The sequence below is a fragment of the Molothrus aeneus genome, chromosome 3, assembly GCF_037042795.1.
Source record: "Molothrus aeneus isolate 106 chromosome 3, BPBGC_Maene_1.0, whole genome shotgun sequence".
In the NCBI taxonomy this organism is placed as follows: domain Eukaryota; kingdom Metazoa; phylum Chordata; class Aves; order Passeriformes; family Icteridae; genus Molothrus; species Molothrus aeneus.
The window spans coordinates 83,677,744-83,705,741 of record NC_089648.1 but is presented as its reverse complement, the minus strand read 5'-3'; the positions used below and the strand labels follow the sequence as shown (position 1 = coordinate 83,705,741).

General features: G+C 37.9%; 1 protein-coding gene across 4 annotated transcripts in view; it reads right to left on the bottom strand.

Annotated features, from left to right (window-relative positions):
* DLGAP2 (DLG associated protein 2) overlaps positions 1-27,998 on the bottom strand; it is a 453,649-nt gene that overhangs the window by 125,039 nt on the left and 300,612 nt on the right. Inside the window, exon 3 of one of the 4 annotated variants that reach the window (XM_066547284.1) lies at positions 26,143-26,262. The exons of the other annotated variants lie outside the window; for them this stretch is intronic. The gene's annotated coding sequence lies outside the window, so the exon portion shown is untranslated. The remainder of the gene's footprint in view (positions 1-26,142; positions 26,263-27,998) is intronic. 4 annotated transcript variants of the gene reach the window in all.

Genomic DNA, 27,998 nt, shown 5'->3' with positions numbered 1-27,998 from the left:
ATTTATAAGAAGACATGTGTTCACTTGTCCATTCTGCATAGCTAATGTTTGTAAGATATGAAAAGCAATTAACATGGTGATGAGTCTGAGCCAATAAGTTCTGGTGAGGGAGGGTGTATTAGCTTAGGGTCAGTACCCTGTTAGGCACATCCAAGTAACTTTCATTTGCCCTGGAGCAGGACAGAACAATCTTGTATCTTTCCAAGAAATAGTGGTTTAGACCCAGAACCAAGAGCTGACTCCCTCAGCTTCACACAAGGTTTCTAATTTTATTACAGTCAGCAACAACTCCTCCAAGTTGGTGTTTCCAGATGTTTTCCTGCTGCTGCAAACCACTGAGCACAGGGTACAAATAAACAGGTGTGCTGAGTAAGCAACTCATAGCTGTAGTCTAAATTGCCTGGTCTGTAACCAGTACTTACAAAACTGCTTTAAAGGTAGCTAAGGATGTGTATGTGATCTGCAGAGATATTAGATTGGTACAGACATACAAAGGAAGTCTCTCTTTCTGAACACCTTATTATCTGGATGCAGTATCCAAATGGCTACTTTGATATGTCACTTCAAATTTTGATAAGCTGACCATTCTTGGCTGAGCACTTGATCTTTTGCACACATCTCTGTAAAACAGCCATTACAGCCATTTCCAGGAACATTTAAGGACAACACATATAAACCATGTCTTGAAGGCTCAAATCGATCTTTGGGCATAAAAGTACAGCTTTTTCTAAAATCAGTGAATTTCATATCATCCTCACACTAATAAAAGGAAAAATTTCCACACCTTGAACCTGCTATTACATGCATTTCAAAAGCTCCACCTTAATTACGTGTTATCCCTTTTCTGTTCCCCTCCAAGAAATTGTGAGAAAAACTTTCAAGAATTATGTTATAGGACAGAATTGTCACAGCCAGCCTGTAAAATGTACAGCCTAAATAAGTCTGAAATGGCACAGCTTTCTAAAATGTCTGCATTAAGGATAACATAGGTACTCGGTTACATGTACAAAAGTACTATACAGCTATGACCTGAAACAAGGGAAATACTTGTTTGAATAGTTCTCATGGTAATGGGGAGGCACTCAAATGCTGCCTTCACTTGTTTCCTCTGCTTTTCCAAACAGGCTGCCACTTCACCTGAGTCTGCAGGAGTCCAACAAGGAAAGAGACCTTGACTGACTCTAAGTGCAGCAGATCATCTAGCAGAGAGCATCTCCCACACAAGGCATGGTAGTAGAGAAATGCTGTTCAAGATTTGCCAGTAGAAAATGGGCAAACAGAGAATTTGCAGCTATGAGGATCTTCCTTTAAATTGGAAAAAGAAAAAATTCCAAAGCAGATGCTGGACAATGGCATCAGTAAAGTGATATTTCTCACTACTCTCCTCATGAAATCTTTTTTTCCCTTTTTGACCTCCCATTTTCCCAATGATACATACATATATTTACACTCCATTAACAAATTCAATTGACTAAATCCACCAAATTTTGCATATTCTATAGGAAAAAAAACCCTAAAGTTGTTTCTGAAAATTAATCAGGATGTTTAGCTAGCCAGCATCTTTTTATTCATAAATAAAATGAGGCTTGGGTCTTAATCTTCACTGGGGCAAAAATCAAATTAAAAAATTGTCATGAGGAAGGTGACACATAAGCAGCACTGCTATTAGAGGTTTAAGCACTGCTACTGAAGAACAGCCAAAAGACAAATGGTCAGCTGTGCTGTGTGGTGCCTATACGCTGCTTGCCTTGATGCAGGGACTTGACTCCACATCTCTCAATGACAGCTAAGTATCCTTACCACAAGGCTAATGTTATTTTTTCTCCAGTTTTAACTGTTCCATCTTGTTTAAGTAATTAAGCATGCAGTGACCCCTGAAGAGTGTGTTTCTCTGATCCAGTGACTAGGACATTTGCTTGGCAAATTGACCTGTTAATCTAAAAAAGTATTCTGCAAAGACTTTTGTAGTCAATTTATTTCTATCAAAAACGAGAGATTTGGGGGTTTTACTCATCCCTGCATTAATTCTTTCAATAGTCACATATCCCTTGATTCAGCATTGGTTGCCATTTTCACAGTGCTGCTAAGTGAGCCATTCTCTATGCAGCAAATTTTCAAAGTGTAACAAAATGTTTGTATAACATAAAATGACCTTAACATATATAATAAACAATGGATTTACAGCAATAACTTATGAAAATGCTATTATTAGGTTTGGAAAAGGGCTAAAAAAGAGTGCATATATATAGATAAATGCAAAATACACACTTGATACACTTATGTATACTTGATGTACACTTTTAAAGTCAATATAGGATTTCCATCTCTCATATGGTACCAAGTACTAAAAAATTAATATTGAGGGGTATGTAGACTGCTGCAGCAGAGAAACCCATTAGATATGGAGTGCCTTCATGTAGTAGAGGGTCATGAGCTTTGTTCTTTGATCCTGCATTAGGAACAACTGTATTTAATTCCATTATGAACTTCATTAAGCAGGAAGAATATCAGAAACACTGTAAGAATCCCATCTCTGCAGTGACACAAGAAGTTTGCTAGATGACTGCCAATCTCTTCCTAGCCACATCAGCATGTTGAATGCTAAGCAAGTCTGGCCCTTCCAGCAGCACACCCCGCCCATCTCCACTTGAATGTCTCTGGTCTAAGTGCAAAACTGTAAAAAAGAGCATTGCTTATTCATGCCATCCTGATGTCTACCTGTTTCCCACATTTTTATGTGGAAATCCATAAGGTGGATTGGGGCAGGCATGTAAACACTGCTCCAATTTCCTCCACAGGATTTGACAGGTAGCACACAGGCGGGGGTGGGAAGCCTTCCCACCCGGGCTCCCTCCAGACAGCACATGGCCGTGTCCTAGGGCTCTTTCTCCAGGACATTTGGAATGACAGAGGACTGCCCTGAGAGAAGACAGTTTGGCCACTTACTGTGGCTCATTTTACTCACTAAAATGGGCTCAGTGAAAGAGGCTAGGTAAAATTGACAACTGTTGCAGGGCCATATACAGTTCAGGGACTAGGGTTACTGGTTGCCACAACCTGCTTTACTGCCTGGCTGTTGGGGCTTGGTTCCAAGTGCAGCTCCAAACATGTTTGGGAAGAATCACTGCAGTGACCTGATGGTGGCTCTGGAAAGACCCAGGGGCAGCCTGCCCTTCCTCCTGCCCTGCCTCCTGCCCACCAGACCAGCTGAGGGGGAAAGCTGTTGCATGAGGCCCGTGTGAGAAGGAGATTCTGCATCATCCCATCATCCCATCAGCTCTCCCATCAGACACCCAATCTCTGCCCCCGTGCCACAGTGAGGATAAACTGGATTCTACCACAGAACATCAGGAAACAAAGTTAAAAAGGCAGCCCTAAACAGTCTATAGGAAGACTGCCTGACAGCCTGGGCAGGTTTCATGTACCTGTCCCTGTTGTTTTCCCCCATGCTGGCTGCTGGCTTATTTTCCTATGCGCAGTTGTTCAGGAAGTGGCACGAGGCTCAAGTGATGCAGCGGTTGCCATGGAGAGAAGCTTGAGTTTGCACTTTATTTATTTTATTTATTTCTGAATGGCAGCATGCTGCAGTATGTAAAATCTGCATGCTTGCCAGCACAGAGGATGCCACAAACCTGGGGCCGTGTTCAAATGTAACCTGTCTTTGGAAAAGCAGAGTAAAAAGCTGAGCCTCATTAGCAGCTGATTTTATTTCCTGTTTGGGATTGGATTTCACTGGAGACTCATGTCTGAATTGTCCACTGAAGCAGAATTAACACCTAGCTGAATTAAATGACTATTTTTTTTCTTTACTTGATACAAAGACACTCGATGCCAGTGCTGAAAAATGTGCAATTTCAATAAGACATTCAAGAGTGAGTGGAACATGATCTTCTATTCCTTTTTATTTATTTATATAGCAACTAGAATAATGCAGAATCCTTCCTGCTTCCATGAAAAAGACTTAACTTGCACAGGAATATTCACAATTAATTAGCCACTGAAATTTATCCTTCAGTATTACAGTAAATCTTGCCACGCTAAAGTGACATGGGAGAAGTGTCACATTCTTTTTAGATTCACTATATCTGGTGATGCCAAAGCACTGTGTAATTATTAGTGCAAATCATGTCCTGGATAAAGAATCTTTTTGTCACTCACTCCTTACCCCCAAGTTTTGAAGGTTTTACAATAGTCATTGTTTGGAACTAAAAACTACAGGAAGATCTAGTCTGTATTTGTACCACCATCATTGAATAAAAAATGTAGAAAGGCAAGGTAATTAAAAAAAAAAATTCTATGTATTTTGAGTGAGCTGAGGACATGGACATGGGAGGCAAGCCTTGTTCTGGCTGGACATTATAATTTTTAAAATATATAGAAAACAAATACAGCTTTTCTAAATCTATTTCTTCATAATAATAAGTTAAATCCTTTACAGAAATATAGCATACTAGATGGAATTAGAGATCTTAAAATTCTGCTTACGTCATTTGACAGACTCAAGGGCTGCACCTTTTCCCTGCTGCCTGGGGAAACAGACATGCCAACCAGCCATAGAGGCTCTGCAGGGTGAGCACTGTCTTTCTTCTTACTCACATCCCATTATATGCTGCCAGTTGCCTTGGCAGTGCTAGTTATCTTTTAATTGGTTTGCTAGGTATTATATAGTTATTCATATGCACAGATGATTAATTAAGCCAGTTCACATCCATATTACATTCAAATCTAAGGAGCAATATTAAATTTTGTTCTTCTCCACAAGATGAAATAGAGGGATAATCATAGGATAAAATAAGGATAAATAGATTAAAAATAAGATTAAAATTAGGATAAAAAGATCCACAGTTATAAAGGGATTGAAACTAATAGATTGGTGACTCTGCACTAGGAGAGTTATTTAATGGTCCACACACTTGAGCAGTATTACAGAACTAATTTCAAAGTAATATCTTTCATTAGCACTTTCATTATGTCAAAGGAGTAACACCAAGCCTTCATTCCCACCTAAGGAGGTCATATGGCCTGTTGTCCTTGCATGGGAGAGCAGGCCAATAGTTCAGCACTAGGAATATTAACACTAAACTTCCAAAAATTTGCATGGGAGACTTACAGGACTGAAGAAAGTATATTGCCAGAGAAAAGTCCCTGAAAGAGCTAGAGAACAAAATGTCTCTCGTAAAGATACTAGAGACTGCAAAGGGAAAGAAACTCATTTAACACACATAAATGATTTTTCATACTGTGTGTTGCTTGATGTGACCTACATTTTAGAAGTTAGATGTGGCATTCAAGCAACCTTAAATATGGACATTGGTAAAATCAGCTGCTAAAAGAGGTCTAGAATCCAGCATCTTCTATTTTTCACTGGTAGCTTTTTCGTTAGTGAGGAAATGCCCCTTACAGCAATATGGCAAGGTTTTAGAAATATTACCACTGCTAGACTAGGCTTCTGAATTCTTTCTAAGCTCTAATACCATCTAAAAATCATAGGCCAGGCAGCTTAGTTCTGTTTGAATTTCCAGAAGGGCTTGATCTTTCAGTGACACTCAGGATAACACTCATTGACAGCATGGGGTGGAGCACAAAGACCTTTCATGCCCCTGGCCAGAATCCCAACCCTCAGCAGCTGGGAGCTGCATCACACCCTCTTCCCATTCCCCCTCTGAATCCCCAGCACAAGCCTCCAGCCCTGGAGGCAGGCAGAGAGAGCTGCAAGGTGGCACCCACCAAGTGTGGAGAAGACTTGCAGATCTCCTGGCAGGAACTGGCATTGGAGAGCCTGTCCCTACGCCACGTGGCATTCAGGATATTGATGGTAAAAACCACCACCCTATGAAACAGCCCTAGCTTCAGGATTCATTATTTACTTTAACCTTTCAGGAGCAGATCCTAACATTTGATTTCTCTCTGCTATGCATACAGAGCCCAGCAGTGTGTGCAACCTACTGCAAAACATGGTTAACTGCTTGAAATTGCAAACAGGAGACTTCTAGGCTTCCCCTGTGTAAGTTGACATAGCAGGTAACATGTCAGCTTAAAAAAATCATCACTACACTTGAAAAGATTTATTTTTTTAACCTTTGGGGTCCTTTTTTCTTATCCATGATCCATGCCAGAGTGGCATCCTCCAGGACTTTCAGAAAAAGACAGATTAATAGCTGTAATCTGTGCTATTAAAGACGAGCTGCTTGAAAAGGGTTAAATATATCAGCCATTCTATTCAAGAAATGAACAGGAGTGAAAAATGCAACTCCTTAGAGATCAGGCCTATCCTCTGGGCAAAACACTTGCATCAGTCATTAAGGAAAACATCCTTCTCAGAGGATGAAAAAAGGAAAAAAATAATCACAAACCCCAACTAATATTTATTTGCCAAACAAACCTGAGTGAGTTCTTTGAAAGGGTGACCAAGGAAATAGATGATAGAAAGGTGATGAAAGCAATCTGTCTGTATTTCACCCAGGCATTTGATAAGCTGTCAGATCAAAAACTGGTGGGGAAATGATAAGACAAGAACAAGTACTTTGCTGACATCAATTAAAAGCTGTCTGTCATCCCAAACCAGACAGTGCTAAGAAATTAAGTAACTAGTTAAAAAGTGGAGAGGCAGAGGTCTTGGCATGGCCATGTTCCAAAATCTGGGTTCATCAGATTTTTTTACTATATTTTCAGATTTTTTTACTATATTTTATATATGATTTCTTAGGATTTATTTCAAATGAATAAAATAAAATAAATGAAAGAGGAGAACTTGTCCCTGTTATGATTGCTACTGCAATTCAGAAAAGTATCTAGATTCCACATATGTATTTATGTTCTCCATGGACTTCAATTTAATAGCATTACACTTAGAACATGAATAGAAAGAGTCAGCAAAAAATAACAATGAGATTATTGAAAATTATTTTTATGACTTGACATCAGGGCCATGCTGTACATACTCCACAAAACATTCAAGATGACGAACAATAAACTCTTTTTCACAGAAGTAAATGGAAAACCCGCACATTGTTCTTAATCAAACACACAGATCTTATTCTAGTCCCTACTCAAAGGCATGCCAAACTAAAGCCCAGGTAGTGGGGAACCTCTGGCATTTCTGGAGAATAATTGAAATTCAAAGTGCAATACAAAAACAAATAACAAGAATTCAGGAAAAACTTGGGATTTTTTGCAGCTTGAAAGAGAAAGAAATTAGGTAAAGAAGAATGATTCTTTGTTAAGATTCTGACTAAACAAGAGGATTCTGCAAAAATCTCACTTTTCTCTCTTCGTATATGATTCTCCATTTAACTCTATGTAATTGAAACTTTTCAGTTTTAAGAGATGTTCATAATTCAGGATCAGATCTTGTATGAACTCTCATTTTTTTGATAACATATCTTCAATTTACATTCAGACTTCAAGAAAATGGGACATTAAAAAAGATTAAAGCATTTGTGATTGTCTAAAGCAAAGACTTGCACTGCCTAAAACAAATATTCCTTTTTTCCCTATTAATAATACATGTATAAAGCATATTAAGAACTACAAAACACAAATATGTCCCACTTCTTTCTCTACTGCAGTATTCAAAGTCACAGATCACTCATGAATAAGAACTTCAAAAGCTGTGTGAGAATATACTTCCCATTACCTCAGCAAAACAAAGAGCTTTAATCTCAAGATGATAGGTTTACAGAGGTATTACTTACACATAAAAGTTTAATCAATATCCTAAAAGACTCGTGTACAATGTAATTTTTAAATATACCTTTGTACAACAGAAAATACATTGGACATGAAAGTTATATATTTCATGTTCATGAAACAGAAATTTTCAAATTGGGCCTAGTTCAATATACAGAAGCCATTTGACTAAAAAAAATGTGCTTTTTTCCCCCCTCCCTTATTTTTTCACAAATGGAATATGAAATGGTTCTCTTCCAGTGTCACATGGAGCTAATGTAATCTAAACATATTATCAGCAGCAACAGAAATGCTATTTCTATTTATAAACAAAAGGAATAGCTGCAACAATAGATAAACTGGCAGCTTTTGGCAGGTAATGGTACCAATTCTATTCCTTGGGTGTTTTGCCATATTATGGTTCAGCATGCTTTTCCCAATTGGCATCAGGGAGGGAGGATGGAGGCAGCTCCTTCTCATGGCCACAGAGTACCCTCATCAGCTCATGGCACTCTTCACTGTTAGACACTGCTGCACATACATGATCCTAAATTCCCTCAACTGGTACATCAAACAGCACAGTGTAGAAATTGCTCTTTTGACTTTTCACTTGGGTGCTTCATCTTCTTGTACAAAGAGTACCAGGAGTCTCATTACTAATGGAAATCTTTACAAAAGACAATGAAAAGTAAAAATGTAAGAAAAAAAGCCTAAGTAAATATTAGACCTGATGAAAACTTCCAGGTACTTTTATTTTAAATAATATGCATCTGTTTTACAATAGGGTGGCTAAAGCACTTTAGTACCAGAGCTTTTAAAAAACATCTCTAAAAAACCACTTTTGAAAACCAGAACCATCTCTAATTCCACATTACTTGAAAACCTTCAAATTTCTAGGCGAACACATACAAGAACACATTTTTTTACAATGCATGTAACAAGGTTTTTAAAGATTCTGTATGAGAGATCATCACAGAACACTGAAATTTGCTGTGAGCAAGTTTCCAGTTTGATGGGAAAAGGAAATATCACTTCCCAAAACAGTTAAATTAATCATAAAATTGTTGGCTTTGAATATTTTTCAGCGCACACCATCATTTTGTGCATGCATTTTTAATTCTTTGGTGTTTTTCACTGTAATATCTCAATACTAATACAACATCTACTCTGCACTAAGAGAGTGGAGGTTTCAGAATAAGGATCTAAATCTACTGTGATACTTTTTATAATGCATATTTTAAATATTCCACGTGCTTTCAAAATCTTGCTTGGAATCCTGGCCTAAAACATTACAGCCTCACTCCCACATGAATTCTCTATGTAACAAGTAATATCATAAACATCTGTAGTGATCTCTTGTAAATATAATAAAATGTTACAGGCTGAGGTTTAAACTACAGTTATTCATATTTACAAGGCTTCCTTAACACTCTTTGCTCGTGCCTCCATAATGTAAGTGCATTTATTTAACATCAGTTTGGGAGTTCACTGAGTGCAATATAAAACCTAGAAACATTGATGGGACTATTTTCATTCATTTCAGCTTTCTTGGGATCAGACCTGTAGGAATATAGCCATATTATAATATCGCTCCTAGAAAGAATCATTTACCAGCCCATATGGAACAGAACTCAAATGCAGCATAAGATAGTATCTGCATCTGAAATATCAATTCCAAAGACTCTGAATTGAGGTGGAAACAGCTGCATAGCCAAAAACATCCTAGTGTACCTACTAAATACTAATTGTGTACTGGAAGCATACTGTTTTCAGCAAGAGTAACACAAATTCAATGCATTAATATTCATGATTATCCCATGTATTATTAGTAAAATTAATGTCCATTCATAAATCTGTAGGCTAGGCTTTGGATAGGTAGACTACCTATTCTTATGGTGAAGGCAAAATCAGCTGGACAGCTGGGTTTGCAGCATGGTGATCGCTGATAAAAAAATTTGGCCAGTGGCTGGATACTAGTGGCATCTCCATACCTTAAAACTGGGCTCAGTTATTTAACACTTTCATTACTTTCTGGAGGAGGTGACAGTCAGCAGCAGGAGGAGGTCCCCTGTCAGCAGCACCAGTTCAGGGGAAAGGTCAGTACAATGCCGGTTATTACTGGGATTCACAAGAACCTGGCAGAGAAACAGGCTGACAATAAACTCGTGTGCAAAGAAATGGCAACTCCTTTACCTGGCATGTAATAGCCTCTTGCCTCAGCTGAGGCTGATGGTCAATTGATTCCAAGGCACCTTTGCTGCCTTTGCTCCCAAGAAAAGGACTTGGAATTTCTGGTGGGGAGTTGAGTATGACTTGATGGGGCACCCTTGAAGGCTTTCAAATATTGGACCAGGTTTTCTAGAAAGGCTGAAGATATCCCCATCCTTGAAGATGTTCAAACTTGACTCTACAAGGTCCTGAGATACTCCAGGTTGGCATTGATTTGAGTGTAACCTGGACCAGATGTTATGTAGAGATCCCTTAAAATTTTTATTATTTTTTGATTCTAGATTTTAACAACCTGCTCGTAAAAACATGGAATATTATGAATTTACACTGATTGGAAAAGTATTAGCTCTGTTGCATACTACATCAACCTGTCTTCATCTTTTATGAGTGAAGAGTTATACTTCAGTATTCTTGTGTAGCATCGTATCCCGTTCAATTTTCCCTTCATAAAATTGGGACAGCATATTTGTCATTCTTAAAGCAAGAAATAATTTTGCAAGTCTGACACTGCAACAATGAAAGTACAGCATACTCATAAGGCAGATATTTTCTAGCTAAAAGAAAGAATGTTTGCATCTGTTTTGTATGATTTAGTGATTACCTTCTGCCCAGACACAGCACACCATTTATAGCATATACTCTTTGCTCAGTGAGTTTAATAAATAGATTGCCTTCAAATTTACCTGCCTTAAAAAATTACTTTGTATACCCTAAGAAAATATAACCTCATAGAATTTGACATAGAATTAACCTCATAGAATTAACCTATAAAATGGCATTTTTTGACACTACCATGCAATTAAGGGGCACATCCCTGAGTGCACTGGAACACATAAGTTTATTGTACTCCTTTCCACTGCTAATTGACCTCTTTTCCAGTGTACCCTTCCATGACACTCAGCTTACCATGTTTTTCTTAAAACCATTTTTTACTATCCCATGGATTTTTATTACCTCCAGACTAAATGCATTGCAATTCTTTAGTTAACCTGAAGCCTTTGAAGAGACATTAAAGACTACTGTGTTGTTTCTTGGAGGCAGCGAAGTTCTTTGCTATGAAGATGTAATGAGTGCTTGTGTTTGTGTGACGGCATCTGTATAAATATCAAGCTTGTTCTCTGCTCTGTGTTGAAATTTTCTATCTCTGCATGGGTTTCCTTTATGTTCCACTATGTTCTGGCTATCATCTTTCCTGTACTTCCTGGGGTTTCCTTTTGCTTTCTTTTGTCTTTCTGACTTATAACAGAGGACAACAAATGAATGTAAGCTATTATATGACACAAAGAATGTGGCTTCATGTTGTCTTTGGTTTTATTGATATTGCTGTATTTTTACTGTAACTCCTTCTAATTATCCTTCATGTAATAAAATTATACTTATTTCAAAAGAGAGACAGTGTCAGTACCTTCTAGGAAGTGATGACCCTTAAAATACCATTATGTACTGATTCAGTAAAGTAACAGCTCCCAGCAACTGAATTTCAGACATTACCTGTATGTAGATAAAACCAGTAAACATAAACACCAACTCTTCTTCTAAGTCAGAACATTGAAACCAGCCACTCTGAAGTGCAGCAACTGAAGCTCTCTACTACTGAGCTGAAGCTCTTCATTCTTTGAGCTCTCCTACTTTGGATGACAGTTTTTCTGCAGTAAAACTCTAAATTAAGAAGTCGAATAATGTGAACTTTAATTCAGCTGCAGTGGTGCTTTTCCTTGATTCTGAGAAAGTATAATCTCTCTCCTGAGAAATAAAGTATCAATTGAGATTAAATTTCACCCAATTGTATTGACAACAATCCTTCCATGGGTTTTCTTACTTCAATTAGATTTCAAAGGCACAACTGCAAGAAAGTGATGATTCTGGACATTCTAAATTTCACTTTAAAGATTTTGCAGGTTGATGGAACATTAGGGTTAGTTTGTTTCCAATACAGAGTTCTGAATTTCTCTCTTTCCAGGGTTTAGTTTTGCCATACCAGTCATTCAAATACATCTCATTCACCTGCTGATAGTCCATAAGACAACACAATTTTATTGAGATCATTGTTTTTCCCTCTGAGTACATGTCTAAATTCTGAGGCACATAAATACTCCAAAGACAAAAATAACTTAACGCTTTTGAACATTTAGTTTCTATGGAGACAAAACTAAAATGTCTAATGTGAATTTATATTCAGCCTGATGCCTTTCAGGTTCGAAGCACTTCATTAAGCCTTGGGGAGAGATATTTTTCCATAAATAAATACACAAAAAAATAAAAGAGAACCACCCAAAATCCCAAATCCTGTGCTTCTAATATGCACTTGTGTATTTTAGTTGTGTAAGAATTGTTTCTGGCAGCCAGTTTCTGTTTTTCTATTCCCACCCTACATTAGAGACTTATTGATAGACTCAAGACATAGTTTGTGTCATTTTCAATAGACAAATCTTTTTGTTGAAACATGAGAAAACTCAAAAGTCAGGACTTTAAAGCTTCTAGCTTTCACTCCAAGTGTTTAGAGAATAATAGCTACAGAGTTAACTGCTACAAATGCCTGATGCTGCTAGGTCAAAGTAATGAATGTTACATGTCTGACCTTTTAAGCCAGGATCAGCAAAAAAGGCCTGAAAAGCACAGCATCATGATTAGAGCTGTAGAAGTACTCGTGAGATTTCTTTCAGGCAGTTGGATACAGAGCCCACTTTTAGAAGTGCATTTTAAGTGGCACTCTATTCAGTCTTAAAGATCATATTTGAAGAGGTGTTGTTCACAATTATCATCTGCTTTAATGATGTTTTCTGAATCCTGTTCTTCTGCAAGCCTTATTAGTTAGCTTAATGTTTCAGCCAGCTCTTCCTTTTTACAAACTGCAGGTAAAATACAGCATGAGATTATTGGTACTGAGGGTTTCTGTAAAGAATTTTGCCAGGCTTTGATGATTATGCCTGAGCCAACTTCCACGTGATAACCCTGTAAGCTGTCATTAGCACAGTGCTGGGCTTGAACTCAGTCCCCAGCAGGGCTTTTCTAGCTCCAAACTGTATCACATTAAATATGGTTGCAAGGTTTTTTGGCTTGAAACTTGCTCACAAATGACCAGCTCAGAGGCTGAGCAAAATGACTGTAAATATAGACATCTAGAAGAACCATGAATTACAGTGTGGGAGCCTGATTTGGCCATCTTAAATTGATCTAGCTTAGTTTTTACACTATTAAGCCTGTTTATCCACTTGAGGATCTGCCAAGCTCTTTGTGCTAAAAAAGACCATGTACCTGCTCAGCTAAAATTTATTATGCAAAAAGATATAAAAAACAAAGAATGGGAGCATAAAGCTGGGTTCAGTGTACAGAAGTTCCACTGCTGAGCTAACTGCAGTGCAGAGGCAGGTGGGAGCAGCATTGAGGGTGCCCCCAAGGGGAGCTGAGAGCAGCGAGGTCCCTGCCCTGCCCGGGCAGGGCTGTGTCTGCTCGCCCGGCTGGCGGCAGCTCAGAGTCAACAGGGGCTGCTGCCCGAGCCCTTCCAGCTGTGCCTTCCATGCCTGCTACCAACACCATGCTCAATTCAGCCTCCTTTCCTGGCAATGAGTGTCTGTAACAACACTTCAAACACTGGATTCTCACTTACTAAATCTGGCATTTTTCCATCCGAAGGTTTGTTACGCTGCAGACTGACCCAAGGAAATTCTGTACAGACTGACCCCATGTTTAGTTGCCTACCTATGCACTGTGTTACAAAGATTTATCACTCAAATAAATATGAATTTAAGGACTTTCACCTCCATTTTCCAGAGCATCATTAATATTAGTGTCTGCAACTGCCATTTCACTCCATATTCTCATTTACATATTCCTTATTTGTACTTTTGGCATAGAACTTTAAGAAGACCTGACTTGTGCAATCAGATTGTCCATTGGTTTGGCAGTTTTTGCAACTAACTGTGAACTCAAGACCCAATTTAAAAGGGAATAAAAATTACTAGAGATAGTTTGTGAAAATCAGAAAATTCATCAGGGAAATGCATAATAGTGACTCCACTTAGGCAGAATCAGGGCATGACACTGGAGCTGGCAGCAGCTAAGTGCCCAGATGGCACACGGGTATTAGATGAGCAATGCTCCACAGCTGCAGGGTAGCAACAACATTTTGCACTGTATGGGCTGTTATGTGGGATGAAAAGTCAGACAATGAACACAATTCATGGGGAATTAGACTTCAGTACTTCCATTTGCCTAAATAGGAACTAATTTTGTGCGTGTTATCATGCTCATCAGTTATCCTGGTTAATTAAGACTTGCCTGTATACTTGATACCTTATCAATTCTTATGCAGAGTAGCTGATGGAAAAAGCATTTACTTATCATTCATCAAAACCCCAAAAAGAGATTTATATTACTTGGCTATAATTCTACCAAAATACTTCCATGCACTTTAGAAGCCTGAACATAACTTATGTGTTTATTCAGCTCAAAAAGAACAAAACTCAGCTGCCTAAATGAATCTTGGAAACACTCTTGAGTCCAAATGCAGACAATGTGGAGATAAAGTGCTATTGGGTGAATAGGCTGCTATTCATCTAATCTTAAAACAGACATCTTAAATAGGACAGATGAATCTTGTCCTGAAAATATTTGCTTCTCTCCATTTACTGTAGAGCCTGAGGTAACTTGATTTAACAGATCCACCTAGAGTGTAAATACTTAGAGTTAGGTGGAATGAATGTCACCTCTGAAAATCAAATGTAGAATCAGATACTTAATGTGCAAATAAATCATGTCAAGGATTCCACAGTGAATTTCTTCGAAAGGAAAAACGAAATGAACCAGGCAAGTCTTATTAAATCCCAGCTGATGTTTTTTCCTCTTGAGTAAAATCCAAAGAATAAATCTTTTTCATTTCAAAAGTTCTTGTTCTGTATCTCCACTGCAGAAAAACAGTTGACCTGAACAGTTAGACTAACATGAGAGACAGACACACTGGTCACTGCTTGGAAGCAGTGTTCTTCCCTGCTGTCTCCTCTTCCAAACAAGTTTTTCTGTAAGGCCCAAATTTGGTAGTTGATGGCACAACCTCCCACACTCATCTGTGACATACTGCAAAGAAATACCCATAGCCCCTGCCTTCCCCCGTCCCAACCAAACCCTGTCAGTTTTAACTCAGCCTTCCTGCAACCAAACCTTGTCAGTTTTAACTCTGTTCATTTTGCCCCAACTTAAGATGAATAGTCATCTAGGGTGATTTAGCAAGACTTGAAATTATCTTTTAGGAAAACAAGCAGTGAATTTGCAAAGCAAAACAAATATGACAACCATTTTTAGAAGGTAGTTACTAACAATATTCTTTACTACCTGTGTAGACTATTTCTAACCCCAAGCCCCTGCAGAAGATGACTCATACATGTAGGGACACATGGGGAACCCTTACACCACAATGCCTGACCAGTCTGTGAGCCCAGCATTGATTCACCATCTGACACATGGCACTGCACAGCCCTGAGCCCTGGCCCAGAGCTCACCCAGAGCACAAGGTGCTCAGTGTGGGCTGAGCTGCCCATAGTGCTGAGCAATTTGAAGCCTGGAGAGCAGGGCACAAAAGGTGAAGGGCACTGCTCTCCCCTTTCCCACACCCATATGGGTGCAGGGTGGAGAGGCTCACATCCAGAACTGCAAACTCAGAGCTGAGAACTTCCAGCAGCCATTGTCCTGCCGCAGGCTGTACTTCTCCACTGTCTAATTTATGGAAATCAGCTTCCAGAAGTGACCTACTTGCTCTAAGGGAGGCCCTGCCATGCTATGCTATGCTTATATTTACTTCCAGCTATTGCTCATACTTGCTTCCATGCCAAAGTCTGGTAATAAAAACTCAGGCAAATCAGCAATGCAGTTTCTAGGGATGTGGAACTTAGGATTTGAGAACAGTGAGTTGCACTAACAATCCAGAAGAAAGTTATACTAAATCTGGTCCAGAATGTCTATATGTTTATACAACTTTAATTTTGTATACTTTTCAGAAATATTAAGAATATAAAGTCTTCTATGAAAATGCTTTAATATAGTGATAGTTATATTTTTGTCTTGTCTTAACATGGCTGAAACTTATCTAGCATTCTTTGCATATCTAGCAGTGATGGGAAAATAGGTTTGACTTCAGCTATGTATGTGTGGAAAATATCTCAAACACCCCAAACACCTCTATTTCAAGAAAAAACAATTTGCTGTATTGTGCAAATTGACTAAGATCTTGTTCACAAAATGTGCTTTTGCCTCAATAAAAAAAGATGCCTTCAAAGACATAAAAAGATTGAAACATTCATATAATCATATCTGTAATTTTCATTGCAGACACGTCTCCTATTGCATAACAAATGTTTTGGAAAGGTTTGCAAAAGGCCATGCAAACTGTAGGCAATATTTTAAAGACTAAGCACTAAAATAGAGAGAAAGAGGTCAAGAAAACAGAAAGCTATGATCTTAAATAGTAAAATAACACACTGTTTAACTTTTTAGAGTATATGAGGAGTGAAAAGTGTAGCATCTATTCAGACCATGAAATTCACTGATATCATTAAAATGTGTGACAATCAACAAACAGCTATAATCCACCTTGACAGAAGTCAGTGCACCAAGCAAATCCTTACTTGAGAGTCCTGTCACTTTCTTAATTGGAACAGTAACTGGGTTTGTTTGAAAGAGTGAAATGTATTCCTCATCTTAAATTACACCAACAGGTAACAGAAAAATCAGAGCAGAAGGATTGCAGAAATTACTGGAAAATAAATGTAGTTGAAGACAAGTTCCTGGCAACAAATCTTGTTTAATTGAAAGGAACCAGATCATGCAAGGAAAGTTGTTTGTGAGACCAGGCAGGAATGGCTGAAAGCTTTTGTTTTAAAAACAAGTCAGAATATTCTGAGCTAGGACTTTAATATCTTTAGAAAGCTCCATAGATATTAGAGAGTGAAGGTGAATTGGGTCATCCTCATGGTAGACAGGGGAGGGAAATGGCAGAGAAGTGCACCCTTTTCTCAGCCAATGTAAAGTGTCATGGTTCAATTACCTTCAAAGTCATTACAATAATGCACACCAGGGGAGGAGCTGCCCCCCAGTCCTGTGCAGGCCCTAACAGGGAAAACTTGGCTATCTGATGATTAGAGAAGAAACAAGTGCAACAGTCAGAACGAGACAGTGTCTCAGTACCAGTGCAGACTTTTGCTCAGGATTATACCTGTATTCAACTCTATTTACATGTAGCCATGGTTTTGGCAGAGGTAGAGTTAATTTTTTTCACGGCAGCTGCTGTGGGGCTGTGTTTTGGAGCTGATAATACAGGGGTGTTTTTGTTATTGCTGAGCAGTGCTCACACAGAGCCAAGGCCTTTTCTGCTCCTCACCTCCCTCCATGCCACCAGTGAGGAGGGTGCGGGTGCGCAAGGAGCCTGGAGGGAACACAGCTGGGATGGTTGATGCCAAATGACTCAAGGGATATCTCACATCCTATGTGTCAGGACAAGGCTGGGGGAAGAAGAAGGCAGGGACATTGAGAGTGATGCCTTTTGTCTTCACAAGTCAGCATTACACATGATGGAGACCTTTCTTGGGGACAGCTGAATGAAGTAGTGAATTAATTCTTTGCCTTGCCTGTGTGTGCAGCTTTTGCTTTCCCTATTAACCTGTCTTTATCTCCACACAGGAGTTTTCTCACTTTCACCCTTTCAATTCTCTCCCCTTGGAGGGGAGTGAGTGAGTGGTTGTGCTGGCTGGGGTTAAACCATGAGCTTGTGTAAATGAAATATCACACAGGCCTTGAGGCCAGCTGTGACTACACAGCTCTGGTTTGTACCACTGAAACCTTTCATCCCCTCTTCCACTTCCTCTAATAAGATGCCTGCATCCAAACTGGTTTTTGGGAAAGATGCATTGCCAGCCTAAGTCCTTGAAACACACCCAGGCACACAGACAGGGAGTGCTCTGGCACTTGGCTGTGTGGATGGCCACACACCAGAGAGGGGACTCAGAGCACAGCCCACATCAGCTCCTTGGGGCAGGTGCAGTATCAGGCACTGGGCAGCATGGCTCACTGAACTGCTGCACTGAGACTCAGACCAGATGTAAAAAAAGGGGTGACCTAGTCCTACAATAGATGAGGCTGGATAATTACAGACATGGAGGAAAGTTTGATTGAAGAAAAGAGAGAGGAAAGACAAATTTTTTATGACTACTTATAATTTCCTTCTGTTACTGTGACAAAAATCCCAGCAATGCTTGAAGCCACACTGCGCAGGTCTTGTGTTAGTTGTTGACTTGCTTGCCCAAGGAATGCACTTGCTCTCTGATTTTTTGAGATGAAGACACTACAGCATCTCCACATTCCTAAAGAATTGCTTTCATTGTATAATATTCAGTTACCTTACTAGGATCACATGCTTAACATAAATATAGTGTTCCAGGGAAAATTTCTTTTGCTCCGTTTGTTTCTGATCTCTTGCAGATAGATATTTCTGTTTATTTAGCAACTACATAATTTGCTAAAATAATGGGAAAAATATGAGTTTCAAATTCCGGTCTCTGATTTCAAGACAAATATAACACTTTTCTATTAAGTAAGAAATAACAGGTACAGTGTGTGCATCTTACATGATGTGGAAAGTGTTATGAGAATGCAAGTACTTCTCTGCAGGAAGAAAACAAATTTTTGGCTTTATTCAGTGAGAATGTTTTATAAGATGTAACATGAAAGGAAGTTTTGGATAGAAGTTATGAGGGCTTGGGTTTTATTTCTGAAGCTTCTCTTAATATTGAGGGTTTTTTGCTACATCTCAGCCTGAAAGAATAAAATGATCTAAAGGTGATACTGAAAGAAGGCAGGTAGAGTCTTAATTGCAACATGCAGAATAAATAATGTTTGCTAAAAATGATTTGCATTTTCCTGTAATTGTACATATTCAAAACATCGGCAATGGATATAAAAATCAGATTCAAAGGCTGATAACTTCCTGATTATGTTGCAATTCAAACATTGCCCAGTTAATTATGATGAAAGATATTTCCATGGAATGGTATGTTATTTCAACATTTGCTCTTGGGGATTACTGCCTAATATTGTCATTAAAATAAAGCAAAAACCTGATGGTGGATGAAGTATAAACCTTGTTTTTTAGATAAGATGTCATAAGTATTGTACCTCAAGCACTTACATAAAAATTCATGAGCTACCATTTCCATAGCAACAGGCAACATAATTTAGCTAAGATAGCTGCTTTCCATTCTAGGGACTTCATTGTCCTTGCAGTTTATGAAATACAAAAGTGTGTCTTGTAGGACTCTAAGCAGACAAAATGCTGGAAATGCTGAGGAAGGCATAGATTTTATTAGACATGCAGAACATTAGACATGCTTCTTTCTCTTCTCACCTGTATTACACAGGATTCTCTACCATTTTCAACTCACCACATACAAATCTAGTTCTCCTTGCTGTGCAGGAGATCCAGTGAAAGGCATCTGAAGCTGGCCTGTCTCTCATGTTAGTCTGATTCTTTCTGGAATGTGCAGAAGGAGCTTCTTCACTGGCCAATTCCTTCTTTCTCTCCTTCCTCCTCTCAGTTACCAAAATAAAATTCACTTCAATGCAGAGATTCAGCACACCATATCTGGGGCACCTGTTAAGCCTCATATTGAGCCTACACAAAGTTACTAATTTAACACACTGCTGACATACTCCCAGAGTTGTAAGTCTTTTGCTTCCCCAATGGTTCCATGTATCTTGTTATTAATCTGAATCACTTTAAAGTGCTTTTTAAAAAATCTGGCTCCGAACTTTTAAATAAAAAAAAAAAAAGTGAAAAAAATTTAAAATAAGAACTTAAAAAGACAGGAGAACTAATATTCTCACTAAAGGTACTCTGAAATTTCACACTTGAGTAGCTGTGGTCTAAAGATCACAGGGAGCACCATCATTTTCTACCTACTGGAAGTATAGGATTGCAGCCTGCTTGCTATCCTTGCCTTGCAAAGAATGATGTCTTATACTATTTTCTCAGTGAGGGTGGAAGAATTCCTTCTGAAGGAGAAATCTGATTGATGTCAGCAAGTGAATCACCACCTGTCCATGGGAAATGGATGCTTTTGAAAGCAAGCTATATTGGAAAATGCATTTGATAGACTCTGTAATGAAGTGATGGCTCTGAAGTTCTCCTGAGCTGAGCCCCTGTCAAGGACCCTAAGGCACTCAACTCCTCATAGATTTTCCTTGCTACAAAAATATGCAGAAGGTAAAAGAATTTTTTTTTTTAATTCACCATTGAGAATTAATTAATTATACATGATATAAGGATGCAGATAATTTATCTGACTTCTAAGTTATTTTCTCATTTTGGCAAGTGCACCAAAAACAGAAACTGGTACAGGTAGCTGGAAAAGAAGCTGTGATGCTGGAGCACAATCACTTGTCTTGTGGGTAGGTTGCATGATTATTTGTCAGGTGCAATTCAGGGATCAAGAGTAAGATGTAATGTGTTCTACTTATGAACTCCACCTAAAGAACATATAAAATGTAAACATGGCAGTTAGCTTCTTTTTTCCAGCTACAATGCAATGCATGATTTCTTACAGCCAAAGATCCTAACACAGGGAAATAATCCTCTATTTCTACATCCATCCAAACAAATATGTACAGCCTGTCACCTCATTCATACCAACTAATCACCTATGATCTAGCACTTTGATGAAGGCTGAAATGTTCAGTGGATATAAAAAGAAAAAAGCATTACACCTACCAGAGTAATTATTACAAGGGTATTTTTATCCTGCAGTTGAACATACACAATAAATGAGCATTAGATTAGATTATGCTACTGAAATAGTGCATGAGCCTTTATTATCCTACAGGACAAATGCTGCAATCCCCTCTGACAGACTCATAATCACAGCAATAACCAGTTCTTGACCTACGAGGGAGGTTGAGTATCCCTGCCAAACTAACAAGAATAGTAACTTCTCTCTCTGAAAAATTGATTGCTAACCACCAGAACCGTAAAAAGTCATCTCCATATTAATTAACAGTGCCTAGTCTTGCATTAAAATCAAACAGACATACACAAGTCACTGATCTTGACAGATAAGCCTTACACAACACCTCCAAAATTTATGATTACAGGAAATACAGCCATATTTATTTAGAGGTAGAGACAACCATGGAAAGCACCAGCTCCTATCATCTCTGATCATTATGATCACTTCCTTGGCTGAAATTGGAATAAGGAAACCATTCTAGAGTTATGTCAAAATTAAATTTAAATTCTATCAGCAAATTTACTTTGAAATAGTAAAGACTGCTTGTGGCATTTTAACTTTGAGTGTGTCATTTAATTTTTTCATAAGAATGTGTTTATATAGCAGTATGATTTATTAATGTCAAAATCTTGTAACAGCAAAGAAATACCTGACTTGTGATCTATGCAATACATAAAACTTCTGGGCAGAATCACTTTGCTCATAGAAAGTAATCTGAACATCTATTCTCCTTGGATAGTTTTTGTAATTCACAGCTCCAACAGCTCATTTCAAGAAAAGGAAAAATTTAAAGGTCTGAAATAAATATATATTTCAAAACTATAAATTTAAAAATTATTCTCAGGTGATATAATTTTAGGGAAAATGATATTTGATAAGTTAATACCTATAAAATTAGAATGAAAATAGAAACAATTTTTTTTAAAATTTTTTTTTGCATACAGCAAACAACTACAATTCATTAAAAAGTGCTGCTGGATTACATAACTGGCCACTGAGGATAAAAACAGTCATGATTTATAGTGTGTCCTGTGAATTTTATATATTTATATATATATATGTGAGAAGAATATGTACTAGTATCAACTGCTTATTTTGTAAAATATTCTAAGTACAACCTTCAGCTGCTACGAGCAGGCCTAAACATGTAGCCAAGGAGTAACATTGGACAGTACATAATGACAGTAAATGCAAACCCCATCAATACAGGATATTTAATATTTGTATTTGAGAAGCTACTACCTGATTAATTAAAAGCATTTTGTATATCTACCTGTGAAAACAATGTACATTTAATCCATGCCATCAAAATGAGGAAATTGAAGACAGCAGGTTTATAGATGAGGAGTCAAAGCTTGCAAGAAGAGAACCTTTGACTGCCAGCATGGTTGTCCTCTTTTCAATAATAAAATTAAATTGTCCTCCTTAAGGATTTGCCTTTGGCTCAAATTCCAATTTGATATCTTTCTTCATATGAGTTTTTGTGGACTATTAGTTTAAAACACCCGATTATACTTCTTTTAGGAGACTTTTAGCATTTCAAAGTCTTCCTTTGACCTGTTTCTTTTAACATTGTGTAGTGCTGCAACAAGCTCCTGCAGCATCACAGTCTAAAAACAGAGCCCACACTGAGAATAGTTGAATGACAGTTTGGAAAAATTGCTGCCTTAACTGAACATTGGGGATAATTTGACAAACCCAATATCATAAATACTGTAGCCCTTGCTGCTTTCAAATAATTAAAATTTAGATATTTCTAAAAAATACATGATTCATTAAAGAAGATTCATGCCATGACTTCATGCATTTGCAAATCAGAGATACACCATGTAGCTCTGCAGGATCTGGTAGAGTCCAAATATTTTTTTTATTTCTTTTAGTTCCTTAAAGTTCTGTTTGGTGGTAATGAATGAGGTATATATAATTACTCTGATTCATCCTGTACCCTTAACATGAAATACCCCAGAGCACTTAAAACCAATAATTAATAAAATATTAAAAAAGAATTAATTAAAAGCTCTTTATTAACTAAATTAACTAAAAAATAATCATTGACTTCACATAAAACAAGATCAAGAATTGTGCAGAACTCATTAAGACTTTGTATAACTTATGTTATATAAATGGCTAAGAAATTACTAGTAGTACCTGCAATACCTCTGTATCAACAGGCCTTTATACAGTTCTTGTTAAACAAGTATGAATCATAGGTGAGAGCCAAAGAAATGAGACCAAGTAATCCTAAAGAGTAAAATAAATTCATGTGGCAATGCATCAATACCACATGTCTCTGTGAGACTCCCAAGTTCAGGAGTATATAGTTCCTGCACCTCTGAAATTGCCATATTTTCAAGAAAAGCATACATCCCTTTCATTTTTGCTTTTTACATATATTTAGGTGGAAACTAAACAGGTGAGATTGAGGATATAGAAATTAGCATTTGAATACAGGAATGAATCACACAACTGTCAAGTTCCTGCATGATTAGGCACTTTCATTTGTTTTCCCATCTCTGTACCTCCATGGCTGGGTTGCACTCTAGAGTGAGCACACACCAGCACTCTGTGCATGCCCCAGCCCAGCATCCCCAGAGCACATCTGCATCCCCACCCCTGGAAAGGTTTGCTCAGTGACCTGCAATGCTCAGTGCTCACTGACCCAGGAGAGGCAGGCTCCAGAGCAATCCAGACCGAAAACATATGAGCTATTTTGGACCAGGAGCCTGAAGGAGCTCAGAAACAAAACAAAATAAAGAAAAATTCAATCAATTTGAAATAATGTTTTAATATCCACCACCTCCCCCTTCCCCCCCAAGTACAAATACCCAGAGCAGACTTTTCATGTTGGTACAAAATCATTGCTTTTTTACCTGCAGCTTCATCTGGAAAACTGATCTTTTGAACAGCAGGACTTGCACAGTTACATCCCAACTAAGACTCTAAAGGCAAGAGAAGTACACACAAACTTTCTCCTCATGGTTTTTACTTGAGAAAAAAAACATCAAGGGCCAAACAGAACTGGAAGAAATTAACAGAACTAAAGAAGTTATGAACTTGGATAAAATCTATACTAGATGAATAAAATAAATGCAAGATAACTTATTTTTAGTTTGTGATTCTGTCCATTCAATTTTATAGAAGCTCAAAAGGAGCTCAGCTGTGAGTGACCTTTTTAGTTTTGTTTTGTGTACTAGCTCATTATACTCCACCCTCTTGATGACTTTCATTTTCTATTTTGGGTTACTTTTTTTTTTTTACTCGTTTTTTTTTTTAAACTCAAGCTTGTCTCCAGCCTAAGCTGACAGATCTTACTTTTTTGAAGATTAAAAATAATGTTACTGAAATTCTGTAGAAATTAAAAAAACACAACTCCAACACTTAGCAGATTCAATTCACTAGGCAAGCATTTCCCCAAATAAAATCAAGATGATACTTAGCCAAAACTAGCTGCAAAATAGTATTTTCTCCAAATTTGTTCTTTAAGAATCTGTCAGCTCTAATCAAATAGCACTGAACTTTGATATTCTGTTGTTGATACTCTTGAACTAAATTCCACTCAGTGTTATTTGTCCTAAGCCATACAATCTTCATTTTCTACCAAACCCTACACATACTTTAGGCAAAGGCAGAGAAATAGGATAAAGATGAGACTTTCTGTGCTTCTGACACAAATGCTACAGTACCTGCAATTAATATGGCTGAGAAGACACGGAGATAAACTTTTATTTCAACCACAATACCCAGTACTGGTGTACTGAATGAAATGTCCATTTAAATTTTTGACCTAGCAGATCTGTGATTAGGAAAGTGCACAGTTCAACAGGCCATTAACTAATTCATTAAATGATGCTCATTATATAGACAAAGTGTTTTTTCTTCTGGAAAATGAGCAGGTCACTGACCACTACCTTGATGGGATACAGCCAGGAATTAGAATGGATATTTTGAGTTCATATTTGATTAGCATTTGAGACACTCTTCCCCCAGGACTGCACATGCCAAGTTCCTACCATAGCTCGAGCTATTATTCAAGACCTGAGAACGCTCATTCCACTTAACACTATCTTAGTTTTACTGACAGTGCTGAAGACAACAATCTGTTCCCTAGACTATTAAAGGACTTTCAGAAATAAAAAATAAAAAAAAAAAAAGAAGCTGAAATCTAGCATCACATGCCAACAGTGAAGAAGTCTTTGAAAAAAATAATATCTGTGTCCCTGAGGTATTTCAGAAAACCTCAAGCCTATTTAGATGAATTGCAGCAAAGCAGCATTCATCATTAACACAATGCAAAACAGAGTCTGTGGATCTTACTGACCAGTTGGCTACTTTGGGGTGGTAGCAGGGAAAAGGGCAAACACTATATGCTAAAGCTGAATTAAAAGAAAAATCAGCAGAGATGCAGAAGATGCATTTGAATTACCTTCTGTAGATTCCTAGCTCAGGTGGCACCTAACTAATTTTTATGTGATCCAGAACAGGAATTCATAGGCATTCTTCACAGCCCGTGGAAATCAAAGCAGACAGCTGCTATTAACTCTCTTCACCATGGAGCTCCTCTGTGTTAAAGGTACATTCTTAATCTTCTAATTGAGCTAAAGCAAGATAATAGTTATAGGGATGCAGTCTGAGGAATGCATTTAAATGGGGCTTTAAAGTCTCATCCCTTTTTTTCATCCCACTGCTTAGAGACATCCTGGCTAATTCTCCTTCTTCTTTGGACTAATGATCACCCAAAACTCAGTGCCCACCCAGATTTAACCAGACTGAAACTGCTAGGTTACATATGCTGCCATAAGAGCATTCCCTTCCACCTCAAATCTCATGTTAGCCACATCAGACCAGGGAAAAAATGCTCATTCCTCAACTCAAATGTCAGTTACCATTTAGGATTACCACTTGGTTTGCTTGACACAGATAATCACTGTAACCTGAACTGTAGCCAAATCCTTAAAAAGGGAGAATTAAGAAGGAAGTGTTATGTACAAATAAAAAAGTAATTTACTTCTATATACAGCATTTACAAATTTCTACATGAATATATTCTCATAGTTTTTGAAAATCAGGTTTTCCTAGGACAGCTGTCAGAAAACCAGTCTTACAGTGTGAGCCTTAAAGAGTACAATAATTCAAATTTACCAGAACAAAAGTTGAAAGGTATCTTGACTACTGTACAAAATTTTTTAGTAGTCATAGGGTTAATAAAATTGTGAAAGTCTATGAAAGAGGCCAGGTTTGCAGATCAAGGCAATAAGCTCATCAGGCCAGGTGACACAGCTTCTCTGCACAGAGACCTTTCAACAGGTCACTGCAGTTTGTCACAGACACTTGTTCAGAAAACATACCTGAAAAAGGGGCAATTTTCAGTGTTGCTGTCAAAGGCATAGCAAAAGGAAGACTGGCAGCTGAAATTAGACAAATTCAACCTTTCCACAACATTTCCTAGCACTAAGGGTAATTAAATATTGGAATGGCTTACCAGGGGAGCTGGTGGACTCGCCATTGCTTGGAGCTTTAGGACGAGATTAGATATCATTGTAAAAGAGATGCTTTAATCCAGCTTCTGGAAGTTCTCAACATGCCCATAACACTTGCAGCTCTGCATTAAGACAATGACTATAATCAAATCTCATACTTTAGGGTTTCAGCTGATCAACTGCAAGGGTTATAAAGAATTTTTTTTTCCCTTCACATAAAAACCAGACAGATACTTTAGTGTGGTTTATTCTGATCTGTCTCTGAAGTAGCAGAGATTGTAGAAATCTACAGAAAACACGATGGGGCCAGTGGTGATAGGGAAAGTACTTCCTCTTATCCTGAAATTCACAAAGCAGTTGTATCCAAATGGGAACTTACATGAATTTAAAGTCATCTTGATGGATGCAAACCCCTCCTGCCCTGGAACCTGTGTGATTAGGTCAGGCAGAGGCAGGTTTGGTCTGTCTGCCCTGCTAAGGGTCTGGCAGTAGCACCCACTCAGCATTTCACTGACACTGCTACATGACTTAAGAAAGGGAGTCATTTCATGCTCTGCTCCTGCAGAGCACTGGCCAAGGGTCAAGTGAAAAACTATTGGATCACCATACCCTTAGAGGTCTTGTTAATGAATCCTGCTGGAATAGCTCAAAAGTTGTGGTTTTTGCCAAGGTGAGATAAATAGAAACCTCAAATGAGTTTGGTTCGTGTTTGCACAGCGTGAGATACAAATCACCTGTTAACACACATATCTCAGCTAATTAGCTAATTGTTATTAAAGATGCATAAATAATACCTTGATCTCTTCTATCTGCTGAAAGTTAACATACTTTGGACTAACTAGAGTAATCATGTTAATACATAGGTATCAGGATTTACTGTTCTGTGTTTTCCAGCATACATACATAAGCATACCCTTTGGTTTTTAATGTAGCTACACCTGTAACTGTACATTCTGCACTATTTTAGCAGAATACTATCATGACTTGATTATTAAATATATGTAAAGCTGAAGGCAAGAAAGAACATTCTGCTACTTTTGCCCTTTTATGTGAAAAGAGTACGTCTTAACTCTGTCAAATAAAGCATAAAATGAGAGATGGATCTTCTAGTGATTTATGTGAGCTGCACTGTAGCAAGTTCATATTGTGAGTCTCCGAATAAATATCTATAAATATCTATTTAAGTGAAGTCCACACCAGGCTTTTATGCTTATTGCCTGCCTATACTACTCTCCTACATCCCTTTGACAGTGTGTTAGATTCTAAGATATTTCTGTCTGTGCTACATAACGGGCCATTGGATTGATTTGTGCACAGCTACACCTGGAATGTAATGCAGGCATGTGAGTCACCTGTTGTGCAATTCAGGACTTTTATCATGCAGAATAAGGATGATTTATCTTTGCCATAATTCTGAAGCATATGTATCAATATAAGGGTCTGTTTTCAGTATTGCTCATTATGATTATGTTGTCATATTACAAAGTAAGAATGGGACACACCATGACAGCAACATCTAGTAACATAAAATATTCATGCAAAAACAAAAGCAGACTCAACCTGTAAAAAGTAGAAAAAAAGAGATCTACTGATCCTGCTTATCTCAATGTCTATTTTGGCGACACATGCATATATTTGATAGCACCTATGAGGATCAAATTTACAAGATGGCCCTAATTAAGCAGTATATTATTCCATGGGTATCCTTACTCAAACCAAACCAAAATACTCAGAATAAGAGTTTTCTCATCTGGGATGAAAATGCCAAAATCTGCATTTACAGTCTTCTGACTTCTCAAACAGACCGCACTTGTTGTGCTGCTGTATTTAAGTACAAATAACTCTGACAGAATCTGTA